General features: G+C 47.1%; 1 protein-coding gene across 4 annotated transcripts in view; it reads left to right on the top strand.

The window, feature by feature from the left end:
- PDZD2 (PDZ domain containing 2) overlaps positions 1 to 24,598 on the top strand; it is a 358,446-nt gene that overhangs the window by 211,944 nt on the left and 121,904 nt on the right. The window contains exon 1 of one of the 4 annotated variants that reach the window (XM_077896343.1): positions 10,418 to 10,632. The exons of 2 other annotated variants lie outside the window; for them this stretch is intronic. The gene's annotated coding sequence lies outside the window, so the exon portion shown is untranslated. Of the gene's footprint in view, positions 1 to 10,417; positions 10,633 to 14,775; positions 15,181 to 24,598 lie in introns of those variants that run through there. One more of the 4 variants, XM_077896344.1, reaches the window with a different exon arrangement.

The following is a 24,598-nucleotide window of genomic DNA, read 5'->3' as shown; positions in this document are numbered from 1 at the left end:
GTGCATTTTCAGATGAGGAAGGCGAGGCACCCAGGTGTTTGGTTATTGCTCACCTAGGGAGTATGCGGAGAATGCTCTTGACCCCTGGAGTTCTAACTGAGGCTCACCCCCTTTTGACAAGATGTGCTGTCCCCCTAAGAGGCTCTGTGACAAATGGGACACATTGCAAAAACAGGGCCGAAGAGTAGACAACAGAGGATTTAAGGCAGTAACAAGCAGACCTGGTTTGGTTGGCAACTCTCCCCTTCTCCGTGAGTTAGAGAAGTTACTTAAACCCGAGCCATAGTCTCAGCTGTCAACCTGGGTGCGCTGGGTGAGGCCTCGGGCCCTGTGGGCTCTCTGGACCCTGTGTACTGTGTCACCGAAGGTTGTAGCTAAAGTAATTTTTCTAGTTCTTGAGCCTAGTTTATTTTCTTTGAGAGTCTCATATTCTAGCTTATTAGAATCTGAAGTTCCCTTTTTTTATTTTTATTTTTTTTTAAGATTTTATTTATTTATTCATGAGAGAGAGAGACAGAGAGGCAGAGACACAGGCAGAGGGAGAAACAGGCTCCATGCAGGGAGCCCAACGTGGGCCTTGATCCTGGGTTGAAGGCAGACGCTCAACCACTGAACCACCCAGGCATCCCTAAAGTCCCCTTTTAAAAATATTTTTATTTATTTATTTGAGAGAGAGAGAGAGAGAGAGAGAGCTCATGCACAAGCAGTGGGGAGGGGCAGGGTTAGCGGGAGAAGTAGGTTCCAGGACCCTGGGATCATGACCTGAGCCAAAGGCAGATGCCTAACCTACTGAGCCACCCAGGTGCCCCCTTTTTTTCCTTTTCTTTCTTCTGAAGGCCCTTCTGTGAACTCTTCCTCACCAATCTTAAACATTGCACTTGAATCCATCAGTGCTAGAGCACCACACTCTTCTTGGTTGAGTACAAACCCAAGAGGCTTCGCCCCAGGGCCCACCCTCCTGTGAGGTATGAGGAGTTTTGTGCTCTGGCTGCTGTTCTTGCTGCCAAAGTCCTCATTGTTACAAGGCCCCGAAAGGCACATTCTTGAGTCTTTTGTTTTTAAACTGCTTCAGATAACGTTTAAGACCTGGAAGTTACCATTGCCGGATTCCCATGGGAAATCTCCAATTATTTAGAGAAATTCTTCTTGTGGGAAAAACAGAGGGGGAAACAAATAACTAATTGTTTGGAGGCTCATAGAAAGAAACTGCCACATATGACCCAGCTTCCTCACCACTGCTTCTGAAAACTATAGTTTTGTAAATCAAGCTTCCACCCCACGGAACCATACATGAGTTCCAGAAAAGATTCTTCCCAGTAGAGATGAGAAGTACCTTGAAAATGCAGCTGAGCCCAAACATGTCATTGAGTGTCATGTGGTTTTGATGGATTTCTTCCTCCAAGAGCTTCACCCACCCTTTCCTACTTGAGGAAGAAAGACTCTAATAATTTTTAATCATAATGTAGGCTCAGTAAGCTTAGGGGACTGTATTTTTTTTTAAGAGGAATTAACTTTCAGATCTGAAAATTACAGACTGGGTACAGTAAACCTTGAAAACTCAAAGGTACCACAGGGAACTGCACTGCCACTGGGAAGCTTACAGAAGAGCTGAGGGAGACGGGGCAGGAGGGTGAGGGGGGGTCGGCTAGTTATGGAAACTGCTTTGAAAAACCATGTATCACCAGCCCTTCTGAGATGCACCTGCAGCCCGATCATGGTGTGGAGAGTGTGCAGTGTCCACTTTGATCAGGTGACCAAAGCGGCGTAGCGTCAGTGGCTTCCTTTGACCACTTAGCATCTTGGCAGGAGTCAGCATTAAGCTCTTTCTCTGGCTGCAGGGGAACAATGCCTAGGACTCTGCCAGCTGCTCTGAGTCTTCTGGGAACTTCTACGCTCTGCCTGTGTTTAGGGAGTAGCCGCCCCACTCGGTGGAGTCGTTGAAGAGTGATGAAACATCCACGTCACGTTCAATTTCTGCAAATTGAGTGATTGGCAACACCTTCACTATCTGCCAATATCAGTGTAGGAAAAATGAAATATAAAAGGTTGGAGATTCCAAACCCTGCCCACTGTTTTTATTTCCTTATGTGGCATTTTGATGGGAGTGTGACTGTGGCCTCTGTCATGATTATCCAGTTCCTATACTCCAAGTGGCGTGGGCAGCTATCTGGTCCCAAACCTGCCTGGCAGCAGTCCTTTCCAGAATGCCTGGTTAACAAGCCTGCCATTTGACATGTTCTGCTCGCTATGCCGGTGTCAAGCCAGGTGAGTCTGGCCAGAACACAGTTGTCTCCAGGTGCAGCATCCATGGGCGTAGCCCACTCACCTTTATCTATGAGGGGGAAAAGTGTGGAATTGTGGGAAATGCCAAGACTAAGAAGCCAACTTTAAGGCCTTCCTTAAGACCCACTTCCTGTGGAGGTGGCTCTTGATGAGCCCCGCCCATCACGACACCTCCCTGTGGAAATCCTGGAGCCCTGGCTGCCTTTATCTGACACTTCTCCTTCAGCACATGTTGCGCTGCAGGGGTGGGAATCATTTTGAATGAACGGGGTCTTGCCTGTCCTGCAAACTCACATAGCACAAGTGCTTACAGGAGACCCTTCTTAATTATTTGTCTGATTCTGGTCTCGAGGGGTAGCTAATCTTGTGGAACCCTTAGGGGAAACATCTGCAGGAATGCGCACAAAAATTGATTTCTTGGAGAGCCCAGGCCCATGAGAGGCATTAGAGAGAAGTCTCAAGCTGAAGGTAGCTGGTGACATTGGCTAAGGAAATTGCTTGTTCCCTGTGCTCAGCCGAGTGAGGGTTATCAACACTCATGGCCTAATCCATGGTGGTGGTGGGGTAGGGAGGGGTGTCCTCAGGTCTGTGGCAGGATTCCCAGGAATGAGTTCAAGTTGTGATGGGGGTAGATTTAGTTTCCAAAACCAAAAATATCTCCATTTCTACAAAAGAAACTACCCCAATTGGAAGGATTGATTGGACTGACAAGCCAAGACAGAAAGTAGGGTCTGAGCATTGCCCTTGTGCCTGAGACCAGTAGACCAGTGGCTAGTGGGTCTAAGCAGTTTGTCCTAGGCTGGGGGCCAAGGAGGTACAAATGCCTTGAACTGAGGGCATGGACCGGTCCAGCTCTTTGCGGGCAGGTGTGCGTCTGGTAGTGTCCAACGTGAAGACTTTCTGCTTCTCTGAAGTTAGGCTTTCCTTGTCCCGAATGATTGGTCCTTTTCTCCATGTTCAGAAGAGACATACTTTTCTTTTTGAACAGACTGACCTAATCCTCATTGATAGGCCCTGATTCTGAAAAGGTGGCCCTAAGAATCATGTGTCATTGTCCAAGGCCCTCAGGTCCTTGGGCCACACTGATGTGTACTTCCTGTTCGGTTACAACCCCTGACCATAGCAGAACTCTTTATTTCCCCCCTCCATCTTTTCCTAAGAGCTCTTTCCTAAAGAAAGCTGGGCCGTTTTAACATACCAACATTCGTGTAGATGTGGAGACAAGCTACGAAGATGGGAAGAATGAGGAGAAATGCATCCTGGCCTCAGAGACAGGGACTGAGTCACGGGGTGCAGGCACTTTCCTGCACACACGTGGAAGTTTAAACCAAAGAGCACCCCCTCCAGAAGGAAGGGCAAGTCCATTGGCCAAGGAGAATGCTTGAGAGTGTTTGAAAAGTCCTCAGCACACCTATTTCCTGCTAACAAGCTATATTATAAAAAGGCGGGGATGGGAACTGTTTGATAAAATGAGATCTGGCCGCACCAGCCAAAGGAAGAGCTGGTATGGGACACTCCTCAAACGTATTCGACCATGGAGCCCTTCTTCGTAGGGCATCTTCTCAAACTGGTATTTCGTAGACTGTATTTGTGGCAAAACCAGAGTAAGGTAATTAGAAATATTACAAAGGAGGAGCCCTTGCGGAAAAAATATTCAAAAGGACAGTGAAACTGTTTTAGGGATCTGACATGAAAGAGAGCCTTGTCCTGTCTTTCCATTTGTTTGCTAGAACTTAGGGGTACGCTGGGCTCTGAAGCAAATAAGAGGGAACTTTCCAGTAACTATTGATCCAGCGCTTCCAGTGGAGCCAGCACCAAAGTGAAGGATCCTCAGCTCTGCTCGAGAGCCCCGTAGCAGCCGAGAGGATTCCGCTCAGGGTTTTGGGGGTGTTGAGTGTGGATGCTCCAGGAAGGAGATGGGCTGCTCCAGTTCTCAGCCGGCCGACGCTCTTGCCTAACCTGCTTCTCTCATTCATCTAGCTTTCTGCACCCTGACGACAGTCACCCTGGCAGCCCCGAGTGGGACCCGTCGTGGTAGTGACCACAGTGTAGGCCGATGCTCTAAGAACCCGAGTCGTTGCAGAGGGTTGTCTCGCCTTGTGGCCTGTTGAGCACTGTCTTTGGCCTCTGCCCTTCAGATGCCAGGAGCAAGGGCTCCCCCTTCCCACGGTGGGGGTACGGGGGGGACCGGGACCTGCCCCCCTTGCAAAACCACTGGTTTAAGTGAAAGGCATGGAGGAGAAAGGGCGGCAGCCAGTGTGTTCCACGATGCGGGCGCTGGGCTGGACCCAGCGTGAAGGTGTCGGGGCTTCGGCCGTGGGCGATGAGGCACGAGGGGAGCCGTGGGGAGTTACCTGGCAGCCCCCCCTCCCCGCTTGCTGGCCGGCGTCTGTGCCCAGGATACCGGACAGACCGACAAGCGGGGAACAGAATAGGTGGGACCCGAGCCCTGCAGGGGCCCGTGCAGGGAGGGGGCGGCGAGAGCCAGCACCACGTGCGAGGGGGACAGGTGGGGGGGGCGGGGGCGGTGCTGGGTGACCCGGGGTGACAGTCATTAAAAGAGGGGGTGCCGGGGGCGGGCCGGGTGGGGGGGGTCCACGCTGGGTTTTACATCAGGGCGCGCCGAGTTGAGACGCTACGGGACAGGCGGTGGAGCAGGCGGGAGGCGGACGGACGGACGGACGGGGTCTGGGCCTGAAGCTCTGGAGGAAGACGAGGGGGCCGGGCGTCCCCCAGGCGGGCTGCGCCGCGGCGGAGGCGGGAGAGCCCGGGCGCGGGCCGTGGGCTGCAGGCGCGTCCATCCGCCAGACTTTCGGTGTCAGGGGTCAGATTCAGTTGCAGAACCGAAGCAGACCCAGGCCGGTTCTGGGCGCAAGCAGAGCCGCGGCGGGGGAGCTGCGCGGAGGAAGCCCGCCCGCCCGGTGGCTTCCCGGGGTGCTGGGGGGCCTCTGCGCTGGAGGCGAGCTGCGGGGCGGCTGCTGGGCCGCATGTCCAGGCCAGGCTCTCCCTGCGTGCGCAAGGTGGACGGGCGCAAGCTGGCCGTGCCCAAACTGGACGTGCCCAAGCTGGATGTGCGCAACCTGGACGTGCCCAAACTGGACGTGCCCAAGCTGGATGTGCGCAAGCTGGGCGTGCGCAAGCTGGACGTGCCCAAACTGGACGTGCGCAAGCTGGACATGCCTAAGCTACACATGCCCAAGCTGGACGTGCCCAAACTGGACGTGCGCAAGCTGGACGTGCGCAAGCTGGACGTGCCCAAACTGGACGTGCCCAAACTGGATGTGCGCAAACTGGACGTGCCCAAGCTGGATGTGCACAAGCTGGACATGCCCAAGCTACACATGCCCAAGCTGGACGTGCGCAAGCTGGATGGGTGCAAGCTGGACGTGCCCAAGCTGGACATGTGCAAGCTGCACGTGTGCAAGCTGGACGTGCCCAAGCTAGACGTGCCCAAGCTAGACGTGCCCAAGCTAGATGTGCCCAAGGTAGACGTGCCCAAGCTAGACATCCCCAAGCTAGACATGCCCAAGCTAGACATGTGCAAGCTAGACGTGCCCAAGCTAGACATGTGCAAGCTGGACATGACCAAAATAGACATGCCCAAGCTGGATGTGTGCAAACTGGACATGCACAAGCCAGGCTTCCCCTACATGCGCAAGCTGGACGTGCCCAAACTAGACGTGCCCAAGCTAGACGTGCCCAAGCTAGACATGTGCAAGCTGGACATGCCCAAAATAGACATGCCCAAGCTAGATGTGTGCAAACTGGACATGCACAAGCCAGGCTTCTCCTACGTGCGCAAGCTGGACGTGCCCAAACTAGACGTGCGCAAGCTAGATGTGTCCAAGCTAGACGTGTGCAAGCTGGACGTGTGCAAGCCAGACTTCCCCTACGTGTGCAAGCTGGACATGTGCAAGCTGGACGTGCCCAAGCTAGATGGCTGCCCTCCGTGTAGCATCGTCATCTCCCGGCTCCGAATACAGGAACAGCCTGAGCCCTTGGTTGGTGTTCCTGACTTTCTGGGAGTTACTTTTGACTGGGTGGTGGGGAGACAGAGGAGGAAACTTTAGTGCTGCCTGTTGTTTTAGGGTCGTTTATGAGTTTAACCTTAGGGCACGTGGTGGTCTTTTCACGCTGTGACTTTAATAATATGAAGCGTGACAGCCATAGGACTGGCCAAGGGACAGTTGCAAGGAAAGTCCAGGTTCCAGTAGCTTTTTAAGAAATATATTTAATAGCAGATTTATCATTTTAGCTGGTTTTTTAAAAAGAGTTTATTTATTCATGAGAGACACAGAGGCAGAGACACAGGCAGAGGGAGGGAGAAGCAGGCTCCCCTTAAGGAGCCTGATGCAGGACTCGATCCCAGGACCCCATGACCACAACCTGAGCTGAAGGCAGATGCCCAACCACTGAGCCACCCAGGTGTCCCCATTTTAGCTTTTTTTTAAAATTTAAATTCAATTTGCTAACATATAGTATGACACCCAGTGCTCATCCCATCAAGTGCCCTCCTTAGTGCCCATCACCCAGTTACCCCATTCCCCCCAATTTTAGCTATTTTTAAGTATCCTGTTCTGTGGTGTTAGGTATACCCCATTGTTGTGCAACCACCACCACCATCCATCTCCAGAACACCTTGTGCAAAACCGAACCTCTGTCCCCATTAAACACTAACTCCCTGTTCTCCCCTTTCCCAGGCCCTGGCACTCACCATTTTATTTTCTGTCTCTGTGACTCTGACTACTCTTGGGCACCTCACAGATGAGGAAGCATGTCATACTTACCTTTCTGTGACTGGTTTATTCACTTAGCATAATGTCCTCAAGGCTCAGGCTGGTTGTAGCGTGTGTCAGAATTTCCTCCCTTTTTAAGGCTAAATAATAGTCCACATTTGTCTATCCGTTAATTAGTCCGTGAACACCTGGGCTGCTTCCGCCTGTTGGGGGTCGTGGTGTGACCATGGTTGTGCACATAGCATTCGTGTTGCTGCTTTCGATCCTGTGGGCCGAGCACCCGGAGCGTCTATGGCCTTGTGTGGCTCTTAACCTCTTTCTATCAGGGATTGCTAGAATCACATTCTAGCTGCCTGTTCTGATGCTGCCTTTGTTACCTTTTGCTTTTGGTCCTGAGAGAGCCTTAGGGTGTAAATGTGGCTGGGCTCTGGGACCAGCTGGGGAGCCGTTCCTGAGCCCCTGCCCATAGTCCTTAGCTCTGAGGACCTGTATCTTGTCCACTTAGTGCCGTCCTAGCATTTGAATGAGGAAGATCCGAGTCCTGATCTGAGTACTTCAACTAATATGCCATAACCTCAGCGAAGAAGTTTCCTCATCTCTCTGAGCCTCTGTTTCAACCTCCTCCTAAAGAGGAGGCAGAGCTAAGTGATTCTAGAACTCCTCCCAGGTCACAGAGGGGGAGGGCATAGCGGTCTCGTAAGCCCAGGGAGCACCTCCCAAGGTGGGTGAGAAGAAAGCAGAGCTCCAGATTCCTACCATGGGCAGTTGGACCCAAATCTTCCCTTTCTCAAACCTTGGATGGTTGCAGGTGTCTAATGGCTTGTGTGCTTGCTGTGTCCTGGTCCATGCTGCGTGGCTAGTTTCATGAGTAAATGTAGCAGCAATTCCCCTTAAAGCAAAATTATATAATATGTATTATCCGCCCTTTGTTGAGAGAATGGGAGAAAGGCGGAATGACTGGTTTCACCATAGCTTTTTGGCGACCTCACAAACTAATACGGGAGAGAATATTCTATAGTCAGGCTTTACCTCTGATTAAGACTGTAGTTGGTCATGGACCAAGAAAATGTTAACCCCCTTTTTTTCCTCACTTCTTAATTTTTTTTTTTTTTTTTTTTTTTTTTTTTGAAGAACAGACCTCTTTCTTCTTAGCTTACATTCAAAACAAGTTAATTGTCCTGGAAATGGAGAGGTGAATCCCAGAAGGGCACCCACATGGTCAACTTTCAGGCCCCTGGATGGCACATGAAAATTTGGACTGGTCTGGGATTCCCTGCTCAAGTTTGGAGACCTGTCAAGTCCCCCTCTGCCCGACCAGTGAAGCACTGTGTATATACCAGTGACTTTGTGTCTTACTTTTATTGGTCTCATCTGTAAAAAGCAGATCACCTGCTGTTTTCAAGGATGTGGTATTAGACTAGATGACTAGAACCCATTTGAAACATGTGAAAATGTATAGCATTTTCTTCTCAGGGGACATTTTAACCACCTAATTAAAGAAAAAACAGACTTTCTTTAAGTCTGGATACTAAGTCATCAGCTTTTTTTTTTTTTTAAGATTTTATTTATTCATGAGAGACACACACACACAGAGAGAGAGAGGCAGAGACACAGGCAGAGGGAGAAGCAGGCTCCATGCAGGGAGCCCGATGTGGGACTCGATCCCGGGTCTCCAGGATCACGACCTGGGCTGAAGGTGGTGCTAAACCGCTGAGCTCCCCAGACTGCCCAAGTCATCAGCTTTTTAATATAGAAGAATTAGGGATGCCTGGGTAGCTCAGTGGTTGAGCGTCTGTCTCCAGCTCAGGGCGTGATCCTGGGTCCCGAGATCGAGTCTCGCATCAGGCTCCCTGCAGGGAGCCTGCTTCTCCCTCTGCCTGTGTCTCTGCCTCTCTCTGTGTCTCTGATGAATGAATAAATAAAATCTTTAAAAAGAAAAATTATAAAAACAGTATTTTAGGTGAAGAACTTCCCATGGTGATTGGGACTAGCTTTTGACCATACAAGGTTTATAGGGGGAAATCCGTATTGGATAGAACTCTAAAATAAATTAATAGAGTAAAAATAGAATAATAAATTAATAGACAAACTTTGATTCTGAAGCCTAACAGTTTTTACAGCTTTTTCAAAAGTATGACCTGAGAATGACTGCAGATAAGCAGAGGACATTGCTCCTTTTTTGTTCCTGACAAGTGTAGCTGCTAAAAGGCTGTCAGTATTTTAATAACAAGACATCATTCCCATTTTAATAGCTTTATGTAAATTTTAATACCCACTCTGAAGGCCATGGGGTTTTTAGGACCTGTGTCTCTGGTTGATGTACATGAAAGACCCCTTTTGCTCCAGCTGCAAATAAGGTGAATTTTATGCGTAGTGGATGTCACGATCTCTGTGTGTTGGTTTAGGGGCACTTATTTTTAAAAATTCTATTTCCTGATAAAAGCTTATCATCTTTGTAGTTGCTGACATTCTAGCTAAGTAAGTATTCTTAGGATCTGGCTCATCATCTCTGTTTTTGCAAGTAGTGGTCTGGGATGGAAGATTGGAAGTGTTATTGGCGTAGGAAAGTTGTAGATTTAGGATTATTATGAAAATGGACTTTTTTTTTCTTTCTTCTTTCTTTCTTTCTTTCTTTCTTTCTTTCTTTCTTTCTTTCTTTCTTTCTTTCTTTCTTTCTTTCTTACAAATAGTGTTTTACTTACCAATGGGCTTCTTTACAAAATTATTTAAGGTCTCCATTTTTATTCCTGTTTTTTTTTTAAAGATTTATTTATTTATTTATTCAGAGAGAGCAAAAGAGAGGCAGAGACACAGGCAGAGAGAGAAGCAGGCTCCATGCAGGGAGCCCGACCCGGGACTCGATCCCGGGACTCCAGGATCACACCCCAGGCTGCCGGTGGCGCTAATCCGCTGCGCCACCGGGGCTGCCCTTATTCCTGTTTAAATACAACAAGAAATCTGGCCCTTTAATACGTGCAAAGTAAAATAGGTCACTAGGTGGTAAGTTTCTCAACTGATCATCCTGGCTTCACATTTTGGGTGTGTTTTTGTTGTCTCGTGCCTGAAATCTTCAGTGCGCTTCAGGTTGTGGTGGCATCTGCATAATGATGCTGTTTTGACTCCATCACTAGGGTGTGGGTCCTTTGTGGATGGAAGTCCAGTCTGCAGACACCTGCGGGAGGAAACCACGGATGACTTCTGCCAGGATCTAATTCTCCCCCGCACTCCTGGCAAATTAAAGCCGTTTCTAACAGCATGGTTCCAGTACACTGGCAGGGCAAGGGTTGGCTCATTCTCTTACAAACACAGTTTAGCTGGATGCACTCATAAATGAAAAATGATCTGAGTGCTGTGGGTGGGGCCCTCGAGCTCAGGAGGTGAAGTGGAGGAGGAGAGAGAAAAATCTGCTCCTAAGCTCAGTAGAGCATGGGGAGCGGGCAGGAAGTCGGAGCACGCACTGGCATGGCTCACATTTTTGTTGATAGCTAATAACCCAGGACTTTAAAGAACTGAATGGAGAAGGGAAATGAAGCACAACAGACTTTGGAGCCTGTCCTGGGCAAGCGGCCGTGAAGCACAGTGGAGCGCGCTCACCTGACCAGCTCAGAAGCAGGTAGGAGGGGAGACCCGAATAGGGGAGAGAATCACAGCTTCTCTCTGAACACAACTTCTATGCTTTTGCTTTTTTTTTTTTAAAGAATATGAGGAATGAGTAGATGATAATGACACAAGAAGCAGACCCAGCCTGGATTGTGCTGATATCTGCCCAAGTGAGGAGTTTTTCTCAGTTACTAGTTTGATGACCAAATGACTGTTACGTTCTAGGGGTTGCTTTAAAAACAATCACACCAAGTCGTGCAGCTCTCAGTTAAAACTGATTTTAAAATTGGCAGATGATAAATGAACTGCAGGCACCGTTTTAGAACAAACACTTTGAGGATAGCCAACCAGAAACTGATTTGCCGGCTTGACCGTTGTTATATTTTCATATTTGAGCGCCAACAAGGTGCTTGCTAATTTTTGCTGGCTTTTGTAAGAAGGGAGGTGGATGTATAACAGCTGTGAAAAAATATCCAGAAATTGTCTGGGATCCAGAGTGAAGCCTGAATGCACTAATGTTTTCTCCATTAAGGCAGGCTTTCTCTGCTCAGCTTCTAAGTCAGGGAATTGGAGAGTAAAGTGTATATAGATCCTGAGCATTTTGACATGGGGGTGGGGGGCGGGGGAGGGGGGAGGGCAGAGGCTGGGAAACTGGCACAGTGACGTCTTCACACTCAGAGGTAGAAAATAAATGGGGAGGGCCAGGGGTCGCCGCCACACACAAAGATAACTTAAAGAGTGATCTGTGATTCCCGCTGTAGCCGTGTCTCAGAGCATCCTTTCCATTGTTGGGGCTTGTGAGGGAAGAGCAGAGCGGAATAAAGACTGTCTCGGGCCTGGGTTTCTAACCCATTGTCAGGCCTTGCTTCTGATAGGCACCTGGATCATTTGACACGGATTTATTCTCTGCTCCCCCACCCCACCCCCCCGCCATGAAGTGGTCAGAGCAGCGGAATTGAGGCGACATGGGGGAGGTTAGACATGGTGTGGGTGATCAGAGTGACAGGAGCATCAGAATTAGATCGAGGATTTCATATTGCGGTCAAGCAGTCCCGCCTGAGTGCTGGCACTCTTTTGAGTTGAGCCTTTGAGATGCCCTGTTAGCCACAGGGGTGCGTCTGAGGAGGAGATGCAAGCGCTGCTCGCCTCCTGCTGGCTGTGTCCTCACGCTGGGGAGGCCACATCTTCAGGCTTTGCATTTTGGGCCTGGAGGCTGGGAGACGACTGTGCTCAGTCAAGGCAGGCCCATACCTTATCTTTTTTCTTTTTCTGCCTGCCTTCCCTGCCTTCCACAGCGACACTGCATGGGGCAAGGGGGTGGAGGGGGAGAGGCCTCTCCTGTCCCCCACCGCCCCCAACTCTTGTTCTTTCTGGCCTGTTCCCCATCATGTGGGTGGGGCCCTTTATCTCCTTTCCTTTACCTGCTTGTCCCAGGCACTTTTGCAGCGAATTAAGGTGACCCGGGGGACAGACTCCTCTCCAGAGTCCATTCTGGAAGCAGCCAGAGGTCAGCCAACTGTGGCCTATGGGCCAAATCCAGCCTGTCTCAGCCTGTTTTCGAGGGGCTCAGGAGCTTAATGTCTATTTTACATTTTAAAGGGTTGAAGAAACAAACAAGAATCTAGAACGGAGACCGATATGGCCTGCAAAGCCTACGATATTTTGTCTAGGACCTTTCAGAGAAAATTAGTTGCTGACCTCTGATTTTTAACATCGTTCATGACCAGAATGATCAATGGGTTGAACCCAGCTCAAGTTCTCAACAGTTTCAACGAGCTGTTGTTTTGGAAATTGATTTTCATTTCTCAGTCTGTTAAATGGCATTATTGCCTTTAAAAAGGGTGGATTCAGAAGCAGGGAAGTTGGAAGATTTCCTGCAGGGTCCAGTCAATGGGAAGGAAGCATCAGATGAGCTGTGCGCTACGGTTGGATTTTGCCCCTCTCCCCTTGTTGGTGAACCTGCTGGTGAAGCCATCTATGAGCCCCACCACGTGTTGATGGTGCCCCCCGCCAAAAAGAACCTGATGGGGGAAGGAAACACTCTGCTAACTTACACAAAAATTATTCACTTCCTTGTTTCTCTTCTGTGCTGGCCAAAATTCTACAATCCGAGTTGTTTGGTATTGCCAAATACTTTGGGGGGGGGGGGCGGGAGGAGGATGTTTTCTGTAATAAAAAAGATAGTGAGTTAAGTGAATATCACGTTTTCTCATATCCAGAACAGTGTTCCTTTATTGCTCTCTAAGAAAACTTACTACAGGTCCCCCAGCCTTTCTCCTGAACATGCAGTTCTCCTCAACCCAGCACAGTATTTCATTGTTAAAGACATTTCTAATAAGGGAAGAGGAAAATCTGGTGACCTTGCTCATGTTTAACTTGTGTCAAAACCGGAGGCCTGGACGTGGAGCAGGCTTCTGTAAGCAGCTCATTGTCCACTGCAGAAACACAGAAAAGTTTCTCACAAGGAGACTGTAGTTTAAGAAGAAAAACAAAACAGCCAGTATTAATTTTCTTTCTTCTCCGAGACATTTCAGCCATCCAGCGTCCCGTATTTGGAAGTTGGATGCTGTCAGTGGAGAAGAATGGGGGTAGGGCCCAGTTTGACAGATGAAAACAAGTGAGGAAGTATGAAAATATGTATAGCATCGTGTCCCATGGGAGTTTGGGGCTGGAAAAGAAGATGGTGGCAACGCACTTGACAAGTTGGCTCGTCAGAGCTGGCAAGGGTGGGTCCTTTAATCTGCCATGTGAGCCAGGTAGCACCTTTGTCTGTATTTAGAAAGGAGTTTGGCTCTGAATGTAGAGATTAAGCAACCTGCTATTCCTGTATGCGCTGGAATTTCTCAGACACAGTCAGAAACCTGATTTGCGTAACTGCTGAAACTCAACTAGAAGCCAAGCACACTGAGGCCTGGACTCCCCAAGCAAGGAGCAGTTAGGAATCACAGCACGTGAGGGAGTTTATTAAGCTTGTCCAAGAGGGTGTGGCGCTCTGTGGCCAGATTTAATGGGGCAGGCTCTGGGATGAAGGGTCAGCTTTGGGTTCCCATCAGCAGGCCATGATTAGAGGGTGAGTAATCTCTTCTCCGTGAGTTGGTGCTCTAGAACTACCTGGTATCTCAAAGTAGCTTGAGGGACCTTTTCGTTCCTGAGCCATGTGACCAAGCTGGCTCATAAGGAGACAGAAACTGCCAGGCAGTCAGAGTCTGATCATGAGCTAAACTGGAGGATAAGCCACGAGCAGCACTTAATTAACCAACTCATTTATAGCGTATTGGGAGGGCGAGTGTGTGGGCTCAAAGCTGGAGCATCTGCCCCCTCCCTTTGGCTCTCTGATCAGGGCTGGAATCTGACCTCTGTTCATCAGCTTTTTCCTGACCGTGAATAGGATAAAAGATGGAGCTAAACGTGCACCTGTGTGTGTAAAAGTATGTAAATCTAGAAGAGATGAACACCAAGTAAATAGAAGTTATGATCCTGAGTTAGAAAGGGAGACTCGTGATCATGTCCACCAAAGGGAATTGATAATTTCACGTCTCAGTGGCTGGCAAGGATCCCCTTGTGTAGCTCTGTTGTTCATGTACAGGTTGTGTCCCTCTTAAGAACTTCTGTAGGGGCACCTGGGTGGCTCAGTGGGTTAAGCGTCTGCCTTCAGCTCAGGTCATGATCCTGGGGTCCTGGGATGGAGCCCCAAGTCAGACTCCCTGCTCAGCGGGGAGCCTGATTTTCCCTCTCCCTCTGCTGCTCTCCCTGTTTGTGCGCTCTCGCTCTCTCTCTCTCAAAGAAATAAATAAAATCTTTTTTAAAAAATATAAAGAAAGAACTTCTGTAAGCAATACACCCTCTCAACTCCAAACACCCTTTCTGTACCTTCCCTGAAGTGGGGGCCAGGGGCTGTAACACAACATCCCTCTCACCTTGGATGTCCTGACTGAAGCTGTGCTGTGTCCTCAGTGGCGGGGAATAAGATAGCAGCATTCCTCTTCCATTGAGTGACGCCTGCTCTGCTTAGTGAAGGAGGTGGCTGAGTGTGCCTACTAGGACGTCTTCTGACGGCTTTGCTATCCCCGTTGGCCCACTGCCTCAGGTTCCCGTGGTTTGTTAACTCTAAGTGTGCATGGGCATGCGGCTGCACTACACTATATTCCACAGACGGCCTCAGCAGGACACGGGGTGAGCTCACGGCCTCTGCTTAGGTACAAGGTCCATGTGCGATGAGTCCGGCCATGGCAGCAAGTGACCTGGGACTCTAGATCCACCTCCCTTTTTATAACCTCTTCCTGAAGAAGCAATATAACTATATTTTACCAGAGGAAACTTGGCACTTAGAAGGACCCAGAGCGATTCCTTTGGTAAAAGAAAAGCATTAATTTATATTTTTGGTAACTTTGAGGTTCAGAGGCTGTCAGGTATACTTAAAGCAAGACACACCTGGACTATCTTCTTTGCCTTTCTAATTTCCACTCGAGTCCTTCTACCAAATTAGAAGACGGAAAACGAGCTGGAAACTGGCAGAGGAGGGCAAGTCTGAAGAATGACCAGAGTGGCCCTTGAGAATCAGGTCAGTTAAAGGCCTCTATTTCAATGGGCCTACCTAGATGGGGGGGCAGGGGGGGCAGGACATTTGTAGATTTACCTTATCTACCCTTAAAGGGTAGATAGGTGGTCTTCTGTGTCTACATTATATCTTCCCAAGCCTTGCCCTTTTAACAAGAGCTTAAACATTCTTACAGGCTCTCTTCCCACCTCTTGCAAACAAAAAAGTGGCCTTATAGTGAACAATTTAGAATTCCCACCCAGGTCAGAACACACATGGAAGTGGCCTAGCCAGGGGGAACTGGGAGGGTATTCAAAAGCACCATAGTTGCCTTCATTTGAATAGCATGAATCTCTAGATTCATCATGATGTTCTTGATGGAAGAGCAGCCCTGTCCCCATGCCTTTTGCTCTTATTTCTGCTCCTTTGGCAATAAATGTTCTTCTTTTCTCCTGTGGGCTGGTTCCATCGGCCAGAGGAGAATCTGTCTTCCAAGGAACCATGCCTTTGCCTTCAACTTCCCAAATTCCACCTTAGTCTTCACCTTGCAACGCTTTGACTGAAGTTCCGAGACGGCTGCCTGGGGGGTAGAGGGTTCAATGTTGGCAGTAAGCTGCGGGCTTTGGAAAACATCACAGGTATTTTATTGTAACAGATGCAAGCAGTTTTGGCAGGAGAGCAATAAAGACCTGGAGGAGAAATAGAAAATTACCTCTAAGCAACATAGGGGAGAAGGTGGCAGGAATGAAGGGTACAGTTTGGGTTTACAAAGCTAAGTCCTTTGCACAATCCTTTTTACAGGCTAGAACTTGCTTGACTTCAGTTTCTCCCTCAAGTCAGTTAAAGAATGGTGGAGGAGAACAGAATGCTAGAGCTGAGAATGTACCTGAGGGCATCTTGGTGGGTGAGGATTTTATGGAGGTCCCGGTGGCCCAAGGAAACTTTGTGGGGTGGAAATCCTGCTGTTTTCATAATGCTGAGGCATTAGACATTCTTAGGCCTCTAACTAATTAGGCATTCTTAATGCATTTCTTATGGTAACAAAAATTCAACACTTCGCCTTAAAAGTGAATAGAGTCAGTTATTTCAAACTTTCACTAGGAGGAACGTGAGTCATCTCTACAGTATTCTGGTGGCTTAATTAATTACATTTGTTGCCATTGGGATTTCAGGGTGGGGAGAGAATCTGCCGTCAGCTCTAGTCTTTTTACTGGGGGTTCTTTCCTCCAAGAAAAGGTTTGGGTTTTCTCTAAAACTAGAGCAGTCTGAAAGCTAAGATATCAAATCTTGCAAATAGTCTCCTTTCTAGGCCCGATGACCGTAAATAATAGAGTGCTGAATTTTAAAGGCAGTGTTACTGTGATATACCACGATAGATTCCTATTATCCACAGGTTGACCCTCAAATCTGTGAGGTTTCCTCTGCTTTCAGCCTATTTTCTTACTTATAACCACATCCTAGATTACCAGCCCCTGGACCAAGATGGGTGGGGAAAAGTAATACAACTCATCACAGGGTGTTCAAAAGCAAGGTTTAGCACTCTTTCTCAGATGAGCAAACCTAGCTAGAGAAAAGCTAAGCGTGAGTGACCTGTGTGTGTGTGTGTACATTAGGGAGAGGAGCTGCAAGCAGAAATTAATTCATGACGCTCACATGGACCTGGAGACATGGCTATTTTCGAGCAAAAATCTTTATGTAAGACTGTGTCTCGAGTTTGGAGGTCTTTCTTCCATTTGTGAACATGTGGCTCAAACATGCTCACATGATTTGTGTTTGTTAGAGAAATGCCTCATTGTGTAGTAGCGACTTTCCTGTGAGAGTTCAAACCGAGTGTCAGATGAATTCCCCAAGGCTGATGTGTTCAGTTCCATTTTGCTTTCATGGCACTTTGGTTAGTGTGAGGGGAAAGCGGCCTGCAGAGCGGCGTAGATGCCTTGGATGTACAGTTTTGAAATTCAGAGACAAATCGATTTTGGCTTTTTCTGAAAATGGATCTTATTTTGAGAACCACAGTTGACATGGCTGTGGGAAGTGTTGCTTATTCTTGGCAAGAAAACCACCCTGAAAAGGTGCCGTGCTTATGATCCAAGAGACAGGGAGCCTGCCCCAGGCCCTCTGGCAGAGCACGGAGAATGTTTCAGGACTCAGTGTCAGTAATTTATATTAAATCCATATTCGAATGGAAGTACCTATACAGATGGAGAAGGCAACTGCCTGCAAAATAGGATCCTTTTAGTTGCTCTGTGTAATGGTATTCAGAATGTAGCCTGGCATGTCTGTTTCAGAAATATTTGGGATCCCAACCTAAAGAACTTGATCAAAAGTACTCCTTAAATATCTAAGTGTTCAACCCTGTGGTGGGAACTTGCATCAAAGCCAGCAGACAGAAGTCAAAAAGGCAAATTCACTCTCAGAGAAGGAAGTGATTTGACCAGCTTTGCTCAAACTAAGATGAGACAGACAGACAGATATGGGGCACAACTCCCTACCTCCTTTTGCATAAGATCCCTAAGCATCTCTTACTCTTTTTTTTTTTTAAGATTTTATTTATTTATTCATGAGAGACACAGGGAGAGAGGCAGAGGCACGGGCAGAGGGAGAAGCAGGCTCCATGCAGGGAGCCCAACGTGGGACTCGATCCCAGGTCTCCAGGATCATGCCCTGGGCTGCAGGCGGCGCTAAACTACTGAGCCACCCAGTCACCCCAGCATCTCTTACTCTTAACCTAGATTTTATTAATAGATTTCAGAGGGACCGTGGACCTGGAAGAGAGGAAAATTAAATATTTATTGTCACTAAAACTAGTTCAAATTTAGTATCCTTCATGAATGGATATAGGGAACAAAGCACAGTAGTATGAGCAGTCGCCACGCCTGGCACCAGTGATGCGTATTACCTGTAGGAGATATCTTCCAATATCATGCTCATTACAACTTTGAAAATATATCCGTTGATAAACCTGTTGCTAGATCTCATTTTTTTATTTAAATTCAATCAGCCAACATATAGTGCTTCATTAGTTTCAGATGTAGAGTTCAGTAATTCATCAGTTGTGTATAACATGTGGTGCTCATCACATCACGTGCCCTCCTTAATGCCCATCACCCAATTACCCCATCCCCTCACCCACCTCCCCTCCAACAACCCTCAGGTTGTTTCCTAGAGTTAAGAGCCTCTCATGATTTTTCTCCCTGACTTCCCACTCAGTTTTCCCTCCCTTCCTCTGACCCTCTGTGCTGTTTCTTATATTCCATATGAACGAAACCATGACAATTGTCTTTCTCTGATTGGCTTATTTCGCTCAGCACAAAACCCTCCAGTTCCATCCACGTCAATGTAAATGGTAGGTACTCATCCTTTCTGATGGCTGAGTAATATTCCATTGTACATATATACCACATCTTCTTTATCCATTCATCTGTCAGTCTTATTTAATGTGTTAATTAAGAAGCACATAGGTTATGGTATACATTTAAAAACATTTAGGGTATTCTGTTTTAACATAATTGGTTTTCTTTGTAATCCTAAATATTTTATGCATTTAAAGATATTATCATGAGATTTTACCAGATAGCCAGAAAGGCCCGTGGTATAAAAATGAAAGAAAGAAAGCCAGCCAGCCAGCTTGCCTTTAACTTTTAAAGGCTACCATTTGATATTTAGATCTTCATTTACCAAGAGAAAAATAATAACCCAGGACAGTAGAGTGTGTTCCAATCTATGATTCACCTGGGGATAAAATGCAGATTCTTGTGCAGTGGGTCAGGATGGAAGCTGAGGTCTCTGCATTTCTAGTAAATTCAGAGTAGCCAGGCTGTAGCCCACAGCAATCTGAATAAAGGCCCATGTTTTCCAAACTCACTTGTAATCATCTTAAGCAATTTTCATTATAGATAATATATAGCTTAACTATGATAACAGTTGGTTGTGGGAAGAGATGTCCCAAGAGAGGGAAAGTGGGAGAAGCTCAAAAGACAAACTTCACCTGCTTCAAAGTGTCCTACATTCAGTCTTTCAGAGCCCAGAGTAGCTGCTGGGCTGGCAAGTGAACGTGGTGGAGGCTCAGGCCTGGGAGAGGCCGCCAAGGTAAAGGGCATCGTAGCAGATGTGTGTGTCTCACATGTTTTTATCATGGGATGCCTTGTCTGGGAAGCTGGGGCAGCCAGTGCCTGTGAGGGGCCGTCTCCCGAGCCCTTGGAGCTGGTGTGTGCCAGGTGACCCGGGGACAGTGCTGCAGCTGCCTGAAGAGGGCAGGATTCCCATCCCATCCTGTGTGTGCGATCTGACCTCCTGCTCTGCCCCAGGAGCATTGCCTATGGCCTTCTTCCTTCCCGAAGGGTGATTTGTTACGTGTGTAATTAGATGATGCAAGTCGTGTATCTTTGTAAGATTTTCATAGATGTTTGCAAATTAGGGAAAGGTCCTTTGGCAGAGTATGAAGGGGAAAAGATCACTGGCCTCCATGACCCAAGCAATTTTCTTTAATAACCCATGGCCCCCAGTCCTGACCTGCCCTTTTCTGCAGGTGCTGCTGACCTGCTGACCTCGGTCAAACCACGCACATCATGTAGCTTGCTGGTGGCTTCACAGAGTGGCCACTGAGGTCTGGAAATCCAATTTTGTCCATGTTCCAGAGGTTATCAGCTGCCTGGAGACTGACTCCTGCTAATCAGACTCCCCAGACATGGGCATCCAAAACCCATTAACTCCTAGTGAAGAAAGGAGCCTTGCAGTCACCAAATACGGTGCTGCCATCTTTGTCACTTGTTTCTGCCATCTTAGCCCTATGTTCCCAGAAGAGAGGCAACATGAGGACTTCATATGAAGTAAGTCTTAAGGAATGTTCCAGGTACCTAGATTCCATGTTCTCCCTCATGTATAGAGCTGAATAATCACACCAAGATTCCCTCAGCTTTGGGGCTCGCCTTGACTAGTTTTCCTTAAGTCTACTCCTTCCCTCACCCGGTTCCAGTATAGTGGCCCCTCAGCTATTCTGCTTCAGCTTCCATATTTCTGGGCCCTGCCTGCCTGCGACCATCTCTGCACCCCCCACACCCATTCTTGGATCATCTCTGAGGAAGTACGTGTGTGGATGCGGCAGGTGGGACAGCATAGGTGCACAGCCATTACAAGGAGACTCCTAATGTTTCTACTCTCTTCCTTTTTTTTTTTTTTTTTCTTTTAACTCTCTTATTATTTCTACTTTCAGGGCCAATCCCCTGTAGCCCCAAAAGTGGTGATCCCAGTTTTGAGGAAATACAGATGACCCTTCCTGACCAGAAGACTGCTCCCTAAAAAAATGTGTTGTTTTATTCCAGTCTCTGCAATAAGACTCCCTAGTTACCGTCAATATTCTGGTTCCCAAAAGCCAGCCCGTCATTCCGGCTATGTCACACAAGGCATTTTTATAAAATACAGATTACTGAGCCCCAATCTCCATTCTGAGTGAGAGTCTAGAGTTGTACTTGTAAAACATTCTGCAGGAGTAGAGGAATCCCTCAAATGGTGGCCACCTGTTTCAGAATGTTTTTGTGTCAGTGCTGTCCTGTCAGCAATGGATGAGGGTGATTGGAAATCTCTTTTATTTCTTATGGATACTTTTCCTGTTTGCTTAAGTTCTTGTATGTAATCAATGTGTGTTGTCTTACAAAGCGATTTTTTTTTCTTCTTTGGATAAAAGGCTCCCCAGATTATTCTTCTAATCAGCCAAGCTTGAAACCACTGCCATAGACCTGTTGTCCCAAATTCAGAGCCTCATTTTATCAATGAGAAAGCTGAGGCTTTGGAGATGAACCAGCTACCCAGAATCGGGAGAGGGGTGCCTTCTGGGTTGATGTGTGTAGACCATGCCCAATACAGATTCTCTGCTCCTTGACTAGAGCCACTTACTCTAAGCCTCAAGGGCCTTATTCCTGGGGTGTCTCTATAGAGGAACAATAATGCCCATACGTACAAGGCGCCAGACCAAATTTCACCAAAATATTGTCCCCAGTTCTAGCACTAAAATGTCAGTGACATCCACCATCCTGTTGCTTCCACAGTTGACAGATTGAGGCCCCCAGAGCACCCAGGGGGCCCCACCTCTTCATTAGATCACTTCGGCCTCCAAAACCTCAAATTCTCCATCTGTAAAATGAGGATAATTCTGTCTCACTACCTCCTTTACAAACTTGTGCAAATCAAACAAAACTGTATGTGAAGGGCTTTGGGGGAGAAAAGAACAAAGCATTATATCATCTTAAGGTGGCCACCGATATTATTACATGTTACATTTCTGCTTACTGGCCCCAAATAGAATCACTCTGGGTAGAGAAATACTTTATTCTATTATAACCCAGTGAAAGGCTTACTTTGGGGAGAAGGTTGGGAGGAAGATCAGGATTCCCATAGAAATCTACCACTTCTGAATTTCCTGAATAAAGCCTCTCTATGGCCCTTTAGTGAATCATTTCATACCCTCTACCCATCAACGGCCACTTTCCAGCTGTACTCCAGAGCCAGGAATTGTTTAGGGGAGCAAGTTGGTACATGTAAGTCCCAGGATGTTTTTCTGTCTGCGTAAAGGCGGGGACTGTCTTTCATGCCTCTCCTACTGCTCTGGGTGGTGAAAACACTTCAAGATTTGTCATTTTGAGAATGGCAGGGTTTTTGACCTTGTGTTCCAGACTAGATTAAGAACCAGACAGATTTTAGTATCTGTAAAAATGTCTGCAACTGTTCCAACAGAGGGAGATCCCTAGAATGGATTAAGCTTTACTTTTCTGCCCAAGAAATAACACTGCTTGGGAATGAGGGAACTCAGTGTGTGGTAAAGTAACCTTAGTGATATTAAGCACCAGCAATGTTTCCATAGAGTTGCTGAAAGAAAACTTAAGGACTTGGAGAGATAAAGACAATTTATTGGTTTATTGGTATAAAGACAATAAAAACTGAAATTACATATAACAAATTAGTTCTAAGAAAGGAAGATGTGAGTAAAGACATGACACAGATGGCATGCACTTAACTAGAGGAGGCTTCCAGCTCCAAAATTATGTAACTTTGCAAAGAAAAAAAAAATCCTAGGTTGGAATGAATGGGAAAGAGTGCATGAAAGAAGCCATTCTTAAATGGACGTTGATGCCAAAGGAGGATCTGTGTAGGCAGGGAGAATGGGAAGTGCCCTCCCAGAGAGTGAAAGTCCAGAGTAGAGGCTCAGGGGTGAAGCAGGTTTTTGTGGGTTTATAGAGAGAGGTATACACTAACAAGAAGAGTGGGAGTTGAGATTGACCCTGTTGACTCTCGTAGATTGGTCAGATTTGGCCTAATACAGAGGAGATTGAAGAGACTTTAGTAAACCAGACAAATTATTTAATGGCTCAACTCACTTTCATTTACTTAGAAACCCAAATGCCAGGCTCCTGAGAATCGGCATTAGAATTACCCAGAAAATTTTAGAGGGGAAAAAACATGCTGGCTTCTACTCAGCCATCCCCAGGCCCTGATTTAGTATTTCAGACCTTGGAAACAATTAGGGGTAGTGGTAAAGGTAGAGATCCTGATTTTTTTTCTTAAGCTCTCTAAATACAACCAATAATAGGAGCCAGCCATGAAAATTTTTAAAGACTTTCACCCTCATATATGACATAAGAGTAATATGAAATAGCTCTTTCTTTAAAGATTTTATTTATTTATCCGAGAGAGAGCACAAGTAGGGGAAGCAGCAGGTAGAGGGAGAAGCAGGCTCCCCACTGAGCAAGGAGCTCGAGGGTGGGACTTGATCCCAGGACTCTGGGATCATGACCTGAGCCAAAGGCAGATGTTTAACCAACTGAGCCACACAGGCATCCCTTTAAAATAGCTCTTAAGTACCCAATTTGTGTGATTCTAACAGAATTTTGAGGTTGCAAGTAATAGAAACCAATTCTGGCTCATTTAAGCAGAAAAGAAATTTAGTGACAGAATGTTGGGTAGCTTACAGAAGACAGTAGAAGCGTTGAGGTCTGGGCTCAAGAGAATGGGCAAGAACCAAGTAGCCAAGAAACACACCCAAGGTATGGCACAGGAACAGCCTACTTAGGATACCACTACTGCTGCCACTACAATTACTAGACTCTCGTGACCAGCCTTGATCTGTTCCTGTGTCCTAGCATCATTTCCGCATGATCCAGAGTACCACACAAGAGCCTCCAGTGGGCCAAATCTAAGTCATGTGCCTGTGGGCTGGTTCCTGGGAGTAGGGGCAGATAACAAACGTCCCTTCCCCACTACCCTTCATGTAACAGTGCTTCTCCAAATCCAAATCCAAAGGCTGATCCAATGACAGATAGGTAGCCTCCGGATCATCAGGCAAAATGAGCTAGAGAGTTTCTCTCCTTCCCCATCTCCTTTCCATATCTTTTTCTTCCCCTGCCTTTCCTATCCTTCACTACCTTTCCCAGATGCCCTGTTCTCTTTCAGGTACTGGCAAAGTTGGTAAACCACCAAGCTCAATGTGACTGGCTTACTGCTGGTCTCCTCTCTTCGTGGAAGCCCTTTCACTCAGCTGACTACCAAATCCCAAACCCTGCCTACAGCTTCCCTGCCTCCAAAGGCAGCCACTCCATCATGGGATTACCCTAGGTGTTTAAAACGTTGTTTCTTAAAGCCAAATATCTTTCATCCTTTATCTTTTTCTTATGGGTACTAATCCTATAAGCTGTGACACCTTGAATGGTCTACCCCTTTCCTCATATAACCATTCATATATTTGTGTATAAAACCATTATATTCCTCCTACACCCCCATCCTATTATCTTCTTTCTCCAGGATAAGCATCCTTAGTCTCTTCAGCTGCTCATTATAAGACAGGATTGCCACTTTTAAAAAAAAAAAAAAAGATTTTATTTATTTATTCATGAGAGACACACAGGCAGAGACATAGGCAGAGGGAGAAGCAGGATCCCTGTGGGGAGCTTGATGCAGGACTCGATCCCAGGATCACACCCTGAGCCAAAGGCAGATGCTCAACCACTGAGCCACCCAGATGCCCCAAGATTGCCATTTTTTGTGCCTGAACTGAATCAAACCCTCTATGTGCAATCCTCTCTAGAAGAGGATTATCACCTCCTTTTGGGCAGTATCCTTCTAATGCAAATGTAGAAATGTCTTTAGTTGGTTCTGTTATGAGATTAAGTTGACTATCCATGGAAACTTGTAGATAGGATCAGATTCTGGCCCAGGAGCCTAGGACCACCATCCTTACCTAACCTGAGTCACTTGAGAGAAATTCCACATTGCTCTGTGGACTCAGAAGGTAAGTTCTAGATGCTGGAAAAATGAAGGGCACAAGCCAGCAAGAAGATCCCATTACACACTTTTACTGCACTAAATGGATCCTTCCTACAGAAGTAAATAGTTAACATGCTATTGATGAACAGAAGATGGTATCATCTTCAGAAGATAGAGTTTGGGGGATCCCTGG

The sequence above is a fragment of the Canis aureus genome, chromosome 4 (genome assembly GCF_053574225.1).
Source record: "Canis aureus isolate CA01 chromosome 4, VMU_Caureus_v.1.0, whole genome shotgun sequence".
NCBI classification, from domain to species: Eukaryota; Metazoa; Chordata; class Mammalia; order Carnivora; family Canidae; genus Canis; species Canis aureus.
This window is presented reverse-complemented; position numbering and strand designations above follow the sequence as displayed.